General features: G+C 37.2%; 1 pseudogene; it reads right to left on the bottom strand.

The window, feature by feature from the left end:
• Positions 1-2,797: 2,797 nt before the first annotated feature.
• On the bottom strand, positions 2,798-3,201 carry LOC107500292 (annotated as a pseudogene).
• Positions 3,202-16,151: the final 12,950 nt, after the last annotated feature.

The raw sequence follows: 16,151 nt of genomic DNA on the forward strand, positions 1-16,151 counted from the left end.
TCAACAGACTGAGAAAAATGCTCCAGAGAATAAGTTTGCAGCTTGTTTCATGCTTTTGGAATTAAGGAGGGAACATAAGGAACATACATGAAGGTGGGATAGAGCAAGGCAGGGATTGGATTATAGGATAGTTAAGAGTATGTGCTCTCTTGAGGGTGGTTTCACTTCTGAGGGGTCTGAAAAAGGCATTTCAAAGGTGTGTTAACCTAGATGTACAGAAATAACTAATGGGGCTTACTTAAGGGGAAGATAAACCTTTAATTAAAGAAGTTATGTGCCTGGGGTGGCTACCCACCATGACTTGCCCAGTTAGGAATTTATGACTTCTCACTTAGCAAAATACCTTCAAGGTCTATCTATATTGTTGCAAATGGCACGATTTGTTTCTTTTTATGCCTGAATAATATTTCACACACAAGTCACATATATACACCACATTTTTAAATTTGTTCATCTGTCAATAGACACTTGGGTTTTTTCCATGAGTTGGTTATTGCAAATGAAACTACAATGAACACAGGAATACAGATATGTATTTAAGATACTGATTTTATCACCGTTGGATATGTACCCAGAAGTGGGATTGCTTGAGCATATGGTAGCTCTATTTTTAACTTTTTGAGGATCCCCATACTGTTTTCCATAGTGGCTGCACCAATTTACATTTCCACTAACAGTGCCGAAGGGATTTCTTTTCTCTATATCCTCACCAGTACTTGTTATCTCTTGTCTTTTTGATGACAAGAGACAACACTGCCAGATGTGGGGTGATAACTCGTTATGGTTTTGATTTGCATTCCTCTGATTATTAGTGATGTGGATGTGGAGCACTTTTTCATGTACTTGCATGGCCATTTGTCCTTTGAAAAAATGTCTGCTGAAATCCTTGTCCATTTTTAAATCAGACAGTTGTTGTATGAGTTCTGTATATATTTTGAATATAAACTCCTTATCAGTTAGATGGTTTACAAATATTTTCTCCCATTCTTTAGTTTGCCTTTCCATTTTGTTGATTTTTTCTTTTGCTGTTAAGTTTTTTAGTTTGATGTAGTCCCACACATTGATTTTTACTGTCATTGCTTTTGCTTTCAGTGTCATATCCAAAAAAGCATTGCCAAGACTGATGTCAAAGATTTTTTTCCTTACATTTTCTTCTAGAAGTTTTGCAGTGTCAGGTCAAGTGTCTTTCCATTTCAACTTGAAGGACTTCTTTGACCGTTTCTTGCAGGGAAGATTTAGTAGTAATAAACTCCCTCAGCTTTTCATTTGTCTGGGATCCTTAATTTCTCCCTTATTTTTCAAGGTCACTTTTGCCAGATAGAAAGTTCTCAGTTGACAGTTGTTGGGTTTTTTTTTTTTCTTTTTTTTAAAATATAGCATTGTTGCTTTCTGGCCTGCATGATTTCTGCTCAGAAATCTACTAACAATCTCATTTGGGGTCTCTTGTACATGATGAGTAGCTTTTCTCTTGCTGCTTTCAAAATATTTTTTGTGTTTGGTTTTTGACAGTTTGATTATAATGTGTCTTGGTGTGGGTCTTTCGGATTTGTCCTCTTTGGAAATTATGAACTTCTTGAATTTGTAGAGTTTTATCTTTCCTCAAATTTTGGAAGTATTCAGCTATTTGTTCTTTAAATAATCTCTGCACCCCTTTCTCTTCTGGGACTCCTATAATGTATATATTGGTTCTCTCAATGGTGTCTCACAAGTTCCTTAAGTTCTATTCATTTTTCTTTATTCTTTTTCTCTATAGACTCAATAATTTCAAATGACCTCTCTGCAAACCTACTGATTCTTCTTCCTATTTGAGTCAGCTGTTGAACCTCTCTAGTAAATATTTTAATTCAGTTATTGTATTTTCAGCTTTAGAATTTCTCTTCAAGTCCTTTCTATACTTTTTCTTTGTTGATATTTTTATTTTATTTATATATCATTTTTCGGATTTCCTTAGTTCTTTGGGTTTTCCTTCAGCTTGAGCACATTTAAGACACTTGCTTTAAAGATATTTAAAGTCCACAGCCTTTGTTTCTTCCAGAATGGTTCAGGAGATTTATTTTGTTCCTTTGAATAGACCATTTTATTGTTTCTATGTATGCCTTGTGATCTTTTGTTGAAAATTGGGCATGCGAGAAAATAGCCACATCTTGTCTTTGCAAACAAGCTTGGAGGACCTCCAGTAATTAGGAGGGCATGTACTCAGCCTTGAAAACCATCCAGGGTGAAGCTAATATCTTCTTGTTTTTTTAATTTTTGGGGCATGAATCTTGTTTGGGCCCAATGTTTGCCTTCCACCACCTCCAAGTTTCTCAGATTACATGGCTCTACCGTTAAATGTATTAACTTCCCAAAGAATTTCACCATAGCTTCTCAGGGCCTTAGATGATCTTTTGTGTTCCTTTGCCTGAAATTCTTGCTTCTGGCATCCATGGGTCTGTGATTCCTCTGCAGTTTTTATGTGCTACTCTGTCCTCCACTTCCTTCAATGACTTCTGCAAATCTGAGATCTGAGATATGCTGTTGTTCCCTGTCTGAATTCTGAGTCAGGCAAGACAGAAACCAGTCCCTCTGGTAGCCCACAGACTAGCTTTCTCTGCCTGAGGGACAGAACTGGAAATAGGGTTACTTCCTTTCAACTATGCCATATCTGGAAGAATGCCAAAAAACTTTCTACCATTTGAGGCTTTTTCTTTTTTGGCTATTCTCTTGGTTACTGTAGATTTGTGTGTGTGAGTGTGTGTGTGAGTGTGTGTGTGTGTGTGTGTGTGTGTGTGTGTGTTTTAGGAAAAACAAAGGATTTTTATTCCTGTCTCAAAGGGCAGGTCTTTGCAGGACTGGGAAGCAAGTTCAGATGGCGGTGAGGAGACCCCAACTTGCCAGTGATGAGCAGGTTCCACAGGACCATGATGAGTCCCCGTGCAGAAACATCTCAGAAATGTAGTGGGCCTTGCTGACTTGCTTGGACTTCTTGCCCTTGCCACTCTTGGGTACCTCAGTCCGCATCTCTTTCACATTCTCCAGCACCACATTGTAATGTCTGTCAAAGGCCTTCACATGGCCCAGCCACATCTTGTGACAAAGATGTCTTCAGATATTGTTTTTGACTGACTACATGAGTACAGAGAGTGGACCGATGTTAAACTTTTCCTCCTTCTGCTTCTGCAGCTACTCTGGGGTCATCTCACTCTTGGACTTGTTGAGGAGGCTCACGATGGTAGTGGCTGTACTCCGAGATCATTCCCATCTCGTCCACATTGCTGATGCCTGTCATATAGATCTTTGACCGCTTTCCAGAGCTCCTATAAAGTAACTTTAATCAATCTCAGGTTGAATTTTAAATTTTTCCTCAGGGGATTGAGGGCCTCCAGCTTTCTAGTCTGCCACTTTAACTCTTTATTTTAGCCATTCTAATATGTATATAGTTATATTTTCTTATGGTTTTAATTTGCATTTCTGTAATGATAAATAATGTGAACATATTTTCATGTGCTTATGTGCTATCATTATTTCCTGTTTGATAAAATATCTGTTCATATTTTTTGCCCATTTTCTATTTGGATTGTGTTTCTAATGTTGAGCTTTCAGAATTTTAAAATTCATTGTAGATAGGAATCCTATGTTGAGTATATAGTTAGCAATATATTCTCCTAGTGTATAGCTCATTTTTACCTCCTTTAATAGGGTCCGTTGCAGAAGCAAAATTCTTATTTTGATAAATTTGATAACTCTATCATTTTTTCTATTTATTGTTTTAGTGACATGTCTAATAATTCTTTGTCTAGCCCTATATCCCAAAGATTTTCCCTAATATTTTTTGTAATGTTTCGGTTTTACATTTTACATTTAAATTCATGATCCATTTTGAGTTAATTTTTGTAAAAGGTGCAAAATTATTATTTTTTTTCTCACCTATCAACATCCAATTGCTCTAGCATCATTTGATGGAAAGGCCATCCTTTTTCCTTTGAAAATCTTTTGCACCTTTGTCAAATATCAGTTAGGTCTGTTTTTGGATTCACCATTTTGTCCCATCGGTGTATATGTATATATCTCTGCTAGTAACACACTGTCTTAAATACTGTAATTATATAGTAAGTATTAACATTGCATAGATTGACTCCTACTTCTGTTCTTTTCAAAGTTATTTTAGCTATTGTGTTGCCTTTACCTTTCTCTATATATTCTATAATAATTTTATGTCTACAAAAATATAGCTGGGATTTTGATAGGAATTGTATAGATTGATTTAGAAAGAATGGATATCTTTACTATATTGAGTAACCAGAATATAAAAAACTTTTTCAAAATTTTTTGATGAGCATTTTGTAATGAGCAAGATAAGGTCTTCCACATATTTTGTTACATTTATAACTAAGCATACATTCTAAATTGTATTATATTTAAAATTTTGTTACATGTTGCTTATTAGTGGATAGAAAAGCAATTCATTTTTATAGGTTAATCTTATACCATGTGTCATTATTGAACTCAAGCATTAGTTTAAGGACTTTTTTTGTTTTTGTTTTTTGTTTGAGATTCTTTGAGATTTTTCTACATAGGCAACCATCTTCAAATGATGACACTTGTTCTTTTGCAATCTGGATTTCTTTTATTGACTTTTCCCTTAAATTGGGATGAAATCCACACAATGTAAATTTGCCATTTTAAAGAAAATTCTGATTATAGAAGATTTTGGGAAACATGGCGGAGTGAGAGATGTCTTCAGATCTCTCCCCTTGAAACAATAATAAACTGAACATCTAAAATTTAACAGAAAACACCCAAGCTGCACACCAGCACATCTGAGCATGGAATCTGCGCGTAAGAGCTACCACAGATCACAACCCGGGGTGGCGGTGGACTGGGTGAAATAAAGAAGCTGCCAGAGCTCCTTGCAAGAGGAGGGAGAGGGGCAGAGGTGCGGCGACTTCCCTGATGACCCTGCCTGGAAGTGCGGGAATTTCTAGCAGCCAGCAGCAGGGCCCAGTCATCAGGGCAGAAAGCAGAGAAGCGGGATGGGACAGCAGAGAAACGACACTTGTTATTTATCAGGCCCACTTCCAAAACCAAGACTGAACTGCAGGACCCAACCTTCAACCAAGAGGGTCCCTCCCCCCATATCCTTCGAGACCAAACACCACGGAAACTCAGGGGAATCTGAACAAAAGCTGAAGCTACAGAGACTGAAGCTACCTCTTGCAGCGTCTGGAGCTCCCTGCAGGAGGGAGGGGGAGGGGTGAAGGTGCAACAACTTCCCTGATGTCCTGCCTAGAAGTGCTGGAACTTCTAGCAGCCAGTAACAGGGCTCAGTCATCAGGGAAGAAAGCAGAGAAGTGGGACAAGACCGCAGAGAAACAACAGTTGATTTTAACCGTCCCCAGTTGCAAAATGGAGGCTGAGCCGCAGCCCCCAACTCCCAACCTAGAGGGCCCCTGGCCCCATACCCTCCGAGACTGATCACCGTGGAGCCTGAGGGGAATCTGAGCAAATATTACCAAAATTGTTGCTAACACTGACAGAAACTGAAACTGAGAGTAGCAAGTGTGATTAAATATCTACAAGAAAATAAAAAAAGACATTTAGGTTTTATATAAAGCAGATATCCAAGAGGCTTAGACGCCACCTAATGGAAACAAAAAGAAAAGCACCTTCTTTGCAGCAGACTAAAGAGAGACCTTTATATAATAAATCTTTCTGGAAAAATAACAGAATACACTTCTATTAATGCCCAGGTGGAGAACTACTCAATTAAACATCAAGAACAACCAAGATAACAAGGGATCTCAGAAAGAAAGAGAAAAATCTCCGGAAAATAAGCTTGCCGATATAGAAATATGTGACTTAAGTGACAGAGAATTCAGAATGGCACTTCTGAAAAAACTCAGCTCCAAAACAACTCAACAATTTCAGGAATTGAAAAAACGACTAGACGAGCAGAGCAAGGACATCAAAACCCTCAAAAAGGAATTAAATAGACCTTCTGGAGATGAAGAACACACTGCAAGAATTGAAAAATGAAATAGCAACCTTGGGAAATAGAGTCCACCAAATAAAGGAAAACATCAGTGATATCAAAGACAGAAATCTAGAAATAAATCAGAAGGAAGAAGAGAAACCGAAAATGAAAAATAATGAAAAAGAAATACAAGAACTACCTGATACCATCAGGAGAGGAAACATAAGAGTAATGGGTATTACAAAGGAGAGGAAAAGGAACAAGGACTAGAAAGCATTTTCAGACAAATAGCGGATGAGAATTTTCCAAATCTAAGGAATGAGCTGGAGCTTGGAATTCAAGAAGTCAACAGAACACCCAATTATGTCAACCCAAAAAGGCCTTCACCAAGACTCATTGCATTAAAGTTATCAAAAATCAATTACAGAGACAGAATTCTCAGGGCAGCCATGGAAAAAAAGGCAGTAACTTATAAAAGAAAGAAAACCCATTAGGTTATCATTGGATTTCTCAGTGCAAACCTTAACAAGCCAGAAAGGAATGGAATCAAATATTTAAACTATTAAGTGAAAGGAGCTACCAGCCTAGAATAATGTATCCAGCTATGCTCTCCTTTAGATAGGAAGGAGAAATTAAGACCTTTCCAGACATAAAAAAATTTAGGGAATCCTTCGCTACAAGGCCTGCTTTATAGGAAATACTGAAAGAAGTCAGCTCACCTAAAACAAAATGGCAAACAAACAAACAAACAAAAGCATAATTAGGAGTAAGGTGACTATCAAGCTGATAAAAGCAGAGGAGTGCAATCCTTACTATGAACAGGGCATTATAAGCTTTAACAATAAGAAGAGATTTGTGATATAGCAAGATAGTAATGAATGTTCAGCATACATAGGGACAAAATGAACAACAAGGACTGAAAAGGGGAGGATTCAAATATCCAAATTTGCAAAGGGGAATGGAGATAAGGCACACACAGGAGAAAATGGATGAGTATGTATATACAACTATCCTTTTCATATTCATAATGGTAAACACACACCAAAGATTCAGAACTGAATTATATAACAAAACAATAAGAACCAGAGGCAAAACCCAAAAAGTCAACCAAAATAAAACAGAAACACAAGGACAAGGAAGCAATGGAAACACTGAGCTACCAGAAAGCAAAAGATAAAATGGTTTTAAGAAGACCTCATATTTCAATAATTACCCTAAATGTAAATGAACGGAACTCACCAATAAAAAGGCACAGAGTTACAGAATGGATCAAAAAACAAAACTCAACCATCTGCTACCTCCAGGAGAAACATATCAGCTCCAAAGACAAATATAGACTCAAAGTGAAAGGGTGGAAAATGATATTTCAAGCAAATGGCATTCAGAGAAAAGCGGGAGTAGTGGTACTAATATCAGATGAAATAGACTTCAAAATAAAAAAAATTAAAAAGGTAAAGAAAGATACTGAGGGACACTTTACAATGATAAAGGGAATCATGCACCAAGAAGACATAGCACTTATTAATATCTATGCTCCCAATTAGGGAGCCCTGAAATATGTGAAGCAATTACTAACAGAACTGAAGGGAGAAACAGACCAAAACACTATCATAGTAGGGAACCTAAATACCCCACTGTTGGATATGGATAGATCATCCAAACAAAATCAATAAGGAAATAACATCCTTAGATGACAGTTTAGTCCAACCGGACATAATTAACATTTACAGAGTCTTTTATTCCCAAATAGCTGCTTACACATTCTTCTCTAGTGCACATGGAACATTCTCAAGAATCGACCACATACTGGGACACAGAAATAGCCTCAACAATTATAAGAGGGTTGAAATCATACCAACCATATTCTCTGATCATAATGCTTTGAAACTAGAGTCAACTACAAAAATAAATCTGGAAGAACCACAAATACATGGAGATTAAACAACATGCTACTGAAGAATGACCGGGTCAGGGCAAAAATCAAAAGAGAAATCAAGAGATACATAGAAATGAATGATAATGATAGTACAGCATATCAAAACTTTTGGGACACAGCAAAAGTGGTCATAATAGTAAAGTTCATATCATTACAGATCTGTCTCCAAAAAGAAGAATGAGCCCAAATAAACTACCTAATACTTCATCTTAAAAAACTAGAAAAAGAAGAACAAATAAGGCCTAAAGTCAGCAGAAGGAAAGAAATAATCAAAATTAGAGCAGAAATAAATGAAATTGAAAACAAAAACAAAACAATCTAATGAAACATGTGAAGGACCCTATTAAAAGAAATCAAAGAAGATACAACAAAATAGAAAGATTGGATCGGAAGCATCTACATAGTTAAAATGACCATATTACCTAAAGCATTATACAGATTTAATCCAATCTCATCAAAATCCCATCGGCATTTTGTAAAGAAATAGAACAAAATATCATCAGATTTGCATGGAAGCACAAAAGAACCCAAATTGCCAACACCATCCTGAGAAAAAAGAATGAGGCTGGATGCATCATTCTGCCCGAATTCAAATTATACTACAAAGCAACAGTAATCAAAACGGCATGGTATTGTCAGAAAAACAGATACACGGACCAGTGGAACAGAATCGAGAGTCCAGAAGTAAACCCATGTTTATATGGGCAAATAATTTTCGATAAAAGCCAAAAACATACAGTGGAGAAAGGAAAACCTCTTCAATAAATGGTGCTGGGAAAATTGGAAAGCCACTTACAAAAGAAGGAAACTAGATTGTTGTTTATCACCACGCACCAAAATGAACTCAAAATAGATTGATGATCTGAATATAAGACTTGAAACAATAAAATGCATAGATGAAAACATAGGAACGAAACTTAAGGACCTCGGACTTAAAGAGAATTTTATGTATTTGAGCTCATAGGCAAGGAAAGGAAAAGCAAAAATAAATGAATAGAACTACATCAAACTTAAAAGCTTCTGCTCAGCAAAAGAAACCACCAATATATTTGCAAGTGACGCCTCCAATGAGGGCCTAATATTCAAAATATACAAAGAACTCATACTCCTCAATAACATCAGAAAAACAATCCAATCGAAAAATCGGCAGAGGACCTGAACAGACACTTCTCCCTAGAGGACATACAAACGGCCAACAAATATTTGAAAAGATGCTCAGCATCACTATCTATTAGGAAAATGCAAATCAAAACCACACACAAGGAGATACCATTTCACATCTGTTAGAATAGCTATAATCAACAGAACAAGTAACAAATATTGGAGAGAATGCGGAGAAAAAGGAACCCTCACACTGCTGATGGGACTGCAAATTGGTACAGCCTCTACGGAAAACAGTGTGAAGGTTCCTCAAAAAACTAAGAATTGATCTACCATATGATCCAGCAATCCCTCTACTGGGTATTTACCTCAAAGACTTGAAAACCCATATCCAAAAAGATATTTGCACACCGATGTTCATAGCAGTACTATTCACAGTGGCCAGGATATGGAAGCAACTGAAGTGTCCTACGACAGATGATTGACTAAAGAAGCTGTGGTACATGTATACAATGGAATATTACTCAGCCATAAGAAGAGATGAAATACTATCATTTGTGACAACCTGGATGAACCTCTAGATACTCGTGCTAAGCGAAATAAGCCAGGCTGAAAGTTGGAAATCACATGATATCACTTATATGTGGGATATAAACCTAAAAGCAACAAATGAACAGGACAAACAGACTCAGGGACTTGGACAATGGACTAGTGGTTACCAGAGGGTAGGGGGTGGGGCAGGAGGGAGGAGGTAGACAGGGTAAAGAGGGTCAAATATAGAGGTGTTGGGGGAGGGTGAAGTGGGTAAAGTGGATCAAATATATGGTAGCTGAAGGAAACTGGACTCTGAGTGGTAATCACACAATGGAATATATAGATGTCAAATTATAATGTACACGTGAAAATCATAATTATATTAACCAATGCTACCCCAGTAAACTTAAAAAAATAATAAAATAAAATATTAAAAAAGAAAATCTTGTGGCATTTAGTATATTCACAATGTTATGTAATCACCGCATCTGTCTAGTTCCACAACATTTTTCTCATCCCACAGGAAAACCTGTACGTATTAAGCTGTTGTTCTCTATACCCTCCCCACCCCATCCTCTGGCAATCACTAGTCAGCTTCTGTCTCTCTGAATTTTTCTATTCTAGGTATTTCATATAAATGGAATCTAATATATGACATTTATTGTCTGGCTTCTTAGCATGTTATTAAGATTGATCCACACATTAGGATGTATCACTATTTTATTCCAGTAATATTTCATTATATCTGTATACCACAACAATTTGTTTACCCATTTATCCACTGATGGGTGTTGGGCTGTTTCTACCATTTGGCTATTGTTAATAGTGTTGCTATGAACATGTGTGTTCATATGCTTCTTAGACTACCTTTTTTAAATTAAATTTAAATTAAATCTAAATTAAATTTACTGGGGTGACATTGGTTAATAAAATTATATAGGTTCAAGTGTACAAATGAATAACACATCATATGTATATTGCATTGTGTGTTCCACCCAAAGTTAAATTTCTTTCAGTCACCATATATTTGACCCCCTTTATCCTTATCTGCCTCCCCTCCCCTTTGCCTCTGGTAACCACTAAACTTGTTTGTGTCTATGAGTTTTTGTTTTTGTTTGTCTTATTTGTTGTTTTTAGTTTTATATCCCACATATGAGTGAAATCATATGGTTCTCAAATTTTTCTGCCTTACTTATTTTGCTTAACATGACAATCTCAAGATCCACACACATTTTCACAAATGGCAGTCTTTCAGTTTTTCTTAGGGCTGACTAATATTCCATTATATGTATGTACCGCATCTTCTTTATTCAGTTATCTATTGAAGGGCACTTTAGTTGTTTCCATGTCTTGACCACCATGAATAATGCTGCAGTAAACATCGGGATGCATATATCTTTATGGATAAATGTTTTCAGATTTTGGGGGTAGATACCCAGAAAATGGATTACTGGGTCATTTGGTAATTATATTCTTAATTTTTTTTTTTTTTTGAGAAACCTCAATACCATTTTCCATAGTGGCTGCACCAATCGATATTCTCACCAGTAGTATATGATGGTTCCCACACAACCTCTCTAATGCTTTTTATTCCTTGTCCTGTTGATGATAGCCATTCTAACGGGTTGTAAAGTTGTATCTCATTATGGTTTTGATTTGCGTTTCCCTAATAGCTAGTGAAGTTTCGCATCTTTTCATACCTCTGTTGGCCATTTGTATGTTTTTTGTGGGGGAGAAGTGTCTGTTCAGGTCCTCTGCTCATTTTTTAATTGGATTGTTTTGTTGTTTTTGACTTGTATGAGTTTTTAAAATATATTTTGGATATTGGCTGCTTATGGGAGGCATTGTTTGCAAATATCTTTACCCATTCAGTAGGTTACCTCTTTGTTTTGTTGATGGTTTCTTTTGCTGTGCAGAAGCTTTTTAGTTTGATATAATCCCGTTCATTTATTTATTTTTGCTTTTCCTTTCCTTGCCTTTGAGGTCAAATCATAAAATCTTCTCTAAATCCAAGGTCCAAGAGTTTAGTACCTATGTTTTCTTTTATGTAATTTATTGTTTCAGGTTTTATATGTAGGTATTTGATTCATTTTTAGCTAATTTTGGTATATGATGACAGATAGCAGTCTAGTTTCATTCTTTTACATGTGGCTTTCCAATTTTCCTAGCACCATTTAACTGAAGAGGCTTTTTTCCAATGCATGTTTTTGGCTTCTTTATCAAAAATTATTTGCCTGTATATACTGGGATTAATTTCTGGGCTTTTGATTCTCTTCTATTGGTCTGTGTGTCTGTTATTCTCCTAGTACCATGCTGTTTTGATTATTGTTGCTTTGTAGTGTAATTTGAAGTCACGCAGTGTGATACCTCCAGTGGTAAATTTTTTTCTTAGAATTGCTTTGGCTATTTGGGGTCTTATGCATGAGAACTTGCTGCTTCACCTTGTACTTTATGTTATGGATGGAGATGGTTTCTTCCTTTGAACCTCATGAACCAATTTTTACTTACTTCAAACTTTTCTTCTGCAGCTTCTTTACCTCTCTCAGCTTTCACAGAATTGGAGAGAGTTAGGGCCTTGCTCTAGATTAGATATTGGCATAAGGGAATGTTGTGGCTGGTTTGATCTTTCTAAACCACTAAAACTTTCTCTGTATGAGGCGCTTCTGCTTTCCCATGATTCATGTGTTCATAGAGTAGTACTTTTAATTACCTTCAAGAACATCTCCTTTGCATTCATAATTTGGTCAGCCATTTGGTACAAGAGGGCTAGATTTGAGGATGTCTTTAAGCTCAACATGCCTTTCCCACAAAGCTTAATAGTTTCTAGCATTTGACTTAAAGTGAGAGACATGCAACTCATACGTTCACTTGAACACACTTAGAAGCTGTCATGGGGTTATTAATTGGCTTGATTTCAATATTGTTGTGTCTTGAGGAATAGGGAAGCCTGAGAGAGGGAGAGAGATGGGAAATGGCCACTTGATGGACTATTCACAGGACACACATTTCTTGATTAAGCTTGCCATCTTCTATGGGTACAGTTCAAAATACCCCAAAATACTTTGGATAGTAACAGCAAAGACCATTGATCACAGATCTTCATAACAAATATTATAATAATAATAAAGTTTGAAATACAGCGAGAATTACCAAAATATGATGCAGAGACATAAAATGAGCAAATGCTGTTGCCGCAAACCTTCAATTTGTAAAAAACAATATCTTTGAAGGACAATAAAAGGAAGCACAATAACATGAAGTATGCCTGTGCTGCTTCACAGGGAATGCAAGTACCTTACAACAGAGCATTCCCAGTTCCTTCATCCTGTTCCTTATACTATTCTTGTTATTTATTTCACTTATTCATGAGCTATAGTCACTGAATACATCGTTATTATTTTGGGCAAATTGCTATTTGTTAAGAGCGATTAAGATGACAAAAATAAAAGTTTTATTTTCACTTTTTCTTTCTCTAACACTTTTTCTTTCTTTATGTTGATCTGAGATTTTGACTTATATTGTTTTCCCTCCCTCTGTAGAATTTCTTCTACTATTTCTTGCAAGGCAGATCTACTGACAACAAACCCCTCAAATTTTGTTTGAGAAAGTCTTTATTTCTTCTTCACTTTTAGGGATAATTTTGTTGGATACAGATTGCTAGGATGGTAGGTTTTTTATTTTAGCATTTTAAATATTTTGCTCCACTCTCTTCTTGCTTGCATAGTTTCTAAAGAGAAATCTATTGTAATTGTTATCCTTGCACCTCTGTGGGTATGTGTTTTATTCCTCTGGTGTCTTTCAAGATTTTCTCTTTGTCTTTGATTTTCTACAGGTTAAATACAACATGTCTAGGTGTAGATTTTTGATGTTTATCCTACTTGATATTCTCTGAACTCTCTGGATCTTGTTTGGTGGCTATTACTAGTTTTGAAAACTTCTGTCATTTTGATTCAAATATTTTTTTTTCAGTTCCTTTCTCTCTTCTGGTATTCCTATTATTTGTATGTTATGTCTTTTATATTTATCCTACAATTCTTGGATATTTTGTTTTGTCATCTTTATTTTTGTTACTTTTTCTTTTTGAAATTTTTATTGATTTATTTTTAAGCCCAAATTCTTTCCTTGGTTGTATTGAATCTATTTGATGAGTCTTTCGGAGGCATTTTATATTCTGGTTATAATGCTTTTTATTTTTAACATTTACTTTTGACTCTTTCTTAGATTTTGCCATCTCTCTGCTTATATTATTCATCTATTCTTGCATGTTGCTCACTTTTTCCATTAGTCTTTAGTATGTTTATTATAGTGATTTTACAGCCTTGGTCTGAATATTCCAAAATGTCTGCCACAACCGAATCTGATTCTGTCTCTTCAGACTGTGAGTTTTATCTTTTATGATGCATTGTAAATTTTGTTTAAAGCTGGACATAGTGTACTGAGTTAAAGAAACTGAGGTAAATGTGAGATTTTATGTTTAACTGGCTAGTAGTTAGACTGTGTTTACTGTTTGTCATAGCTGTGGGAGTCAGAGACTGAAATATCCTCTGGTGTCCATGTTTTTTTCCTTCTGTTGTTGGATTTCCCTAGAGACTTCGTAAATAAGGTCTGAGGCATGGATTTCCTTAGGTTGTAATTCCCTATTATACAGGAGCCCTATTGAGGTGGTGGTAAGAGGTGTGAGTGAGTAGAAAATATTCTATAGTCTATGATTAGGTCCCAGTCTTTAATGAGCCTGTGTCCTTGGGCCATGACTTTTGCAAATTCTCTGTACAACCCTCCCCATACCATTCCCCTCCTCCCCCAGCTGGGACACAAAGACTAAAGGAGGCTGGAGTTGGGGATTTTTCTTCTCCAAAGGCAGTTAGGCTGTCCAAAAAAAAAAAAAAATCCCAATAAATTAGGCTCTGGTAAAATAATTTTTTATGATAGTAGGCTTTTAAAAAATAGAGTAGAGGCTCTAGGCATATTTAAAATGGTTATATTCTCCCTCCTCCTATGGGAAGCAGAAGGGGATTTTCTCTGATCTACAGTCTGAGAACCAATAAGTTTCCTGGAGGAAAAATTCGTGAAGGAGTGGGATCCCCCTGTGACTGGACCCCCCTCGAGTTTTAACTGAAAAACTCATTCACACACTAAGTCTCTAGCACTTCATCAATTACAAGGTAAGTTCTCCTACACCAATACTGGACTGGCTCTGACAGCTGGCTTCACTCAGGTAAACTGAATCTCTGTATCTCCCTGTCTCTCCAATTTTAAGGATACTATTTTACTCTCGACCTCCATTTTCTTATGGGTATAAAAAGAGTTGTTAACTTTCAGTTTGTTCCATTTTTTTTCTTGTTTTGACAATAGGAACAATGACTTCCAGTTTCCTTATACTGCAGACTAGAAACAGAAAGCCTCTAATCTTGTAGGGTTCCCCGCCCCCCCTCAGTTCCATAGTTTGTCTTTGGTTGACTTTGGCAATGAGAGCCAACAGCCCATGTCTGTGCACCACTGGCAAGGTCTCCAGTGGCAGACCTTTGAAGTCCCTCTCCCCACCAGCAATGTCAGTGCTTCAGACCCAGCTCCCAGGCTCACTGGCTTCTTATCTTCTCTGCTCAGTCCTTTTCACCCACTCTGGATATGATCTCTACACCTACTTTACTCTCTCTGTTTGGGAGTTGAATTCAGGGGCTCACTCTTTGAACAGGTCAGAGTAAGCCTTTCCCAGGTATCCGAGGCAAGGTCAGACAGGGTAACAGGCAACTGGGTACAACCTGCAGGACCAAGGATGTTTAAACTTTCTCAAGGGAGATCTACATTTGAATTCCTGTTCCTCTACTTACTACCTACATCATCTCTGAGAAGCTACTTAACCCTACTAGGTTTCAGTTTATTTTTTAAAAGAAACTAAACCAGAATACTGAGCACTAAGTTTGTTTCAAGTAATGGGAAAACTGGCTGGGCAGAAGCTAAAACTTGATCAATCTTTTTGTGTATGAGGTTTGTGTTGGGATCCCTTAGAGGTGTGAAGACATTAGAGGGACAGAGAATCACCTAACTCCAGGAATAGGGTATGCGAAGGTCAGACTCTAAGCATAGCCTGTCTAAGTAAGGCTGCCACATTTGGGGTCAGAGTAGGTCAGGAGCAGTGGAGTGGCTAACACTCCAGCTGCACTGCCAGAGCTCCCTGACCTTGTGGAGAACATGTGAGAACCACATGCTGTCTCGGTAACTCACTGACATCTAGGGGCCTGAGCCACCTTGCCCGAGTCCCCATAACTGAGTTCACCACCAAGGAAGAGAAGATTCATCGTCCTTCCAGAGACAGCTAAGCTCTTAAGGGCTGATGCTGGTGGTGGGTGCCCAGCTGTGCATAGTGGTGCCACCCTGGTGAAGATCCAGCCGGAGGGACGGCCAGAGACAGGGACTGCCAGCAATGCCTATACAAGTGCAGACATTGAGAAGGCAGTTTCTTGAGGCCTCCCAAGATTAGATGGGAAGGGAGTTCCTGTGCAAGTTCCTGACTCAAGCCAGTGAGATCCCAGTGTTAATGGGCATATAAACCTATTCGTATCCACCTCCTGCTGAGGGTCCAGAATATATGGGAAATGCGAGGACTGGAAAGAATTTGTACTGAACCCT

This window comes from Rousettus aegyptiacus, unplaced genomic scaffold (assembly GCF_014176215.1).
Source record: "Rousettus aegyptiacus isolate mRouAeg1 unplaced genomic scaffold, mRouAeg1.p scaffold_m13_p_3, whole genome shotgun sequence".
In the NCBI taxonomy this organism is placed as follows: domain Eukaryota; kingdom Metazoa; phylum Chordata; class Mammalia; order Chiroptera; family Pteropodidae; genus Rousettus; species Rousettus aegyptiacus.